Genomic DNA, 527 nt, shown 5'->3' with positions numbered 1-527 from the left:
ACTGTCATCTTTTGTGGCTTATGCTTCTCTCTCCATGAGGTAAAATACGTATTTCTATTTTTTTTTCTCTTCACTTTTGTGTAAAAAAAATAGTCTTTCAAGCAATAAATTACGTGTCTCGCCTTTCCTTCCATTTACCTGAAATTTCCCTTAAAAAGTTGGCCTCCATTTCTGCATAACCTCACTTTCTGTTAAAATACCCTCCTAGGAAAGGAAAGGATATGCGGCTCACAACATTTTCAAAGTTTTACATCTACTGCAGCAATAGCCCTTTCAGGTGAAATAAAAACAGCAAAGTTACTTTAATCGCTAAGTTAAACCTTGGGCAAGATCCATTCAGCGGTGTCTTTTGATCTAACTTGCAGTCTTGTTGACCAAACTCAAAGTCTTTTCCGGTATCGTGCGGGGGGTACGACTTTGCAGAATAAGAATAATGAAGAAAGAGTAACGGCCGGAATCTTGTTAGCCAAACATCAAGGGGTTTGACAGATTGCGTTAGAGAGAGGACTCGGATAAAGGGAAGGTAC

This window comes from Penaeus monodon, chromosome 25 (genome assembly GCF_015228065.2).
Source record: "Penaeus monodon isolate SGIC_2016 chromosome 25, NSTDA_Pmon_1, whole genome shotgun sequence".
In the NCBI taxonomy this organism is placed as follows: domain Eukaryota; kingdom Metazoa; phylum Arthropoda; class Malacostraca; order Decapoda; family Penaeidae; genus Penaeus; species Penaeus monodon.
Note: the sequence above shows the minus strand (reverse complement) of the source record.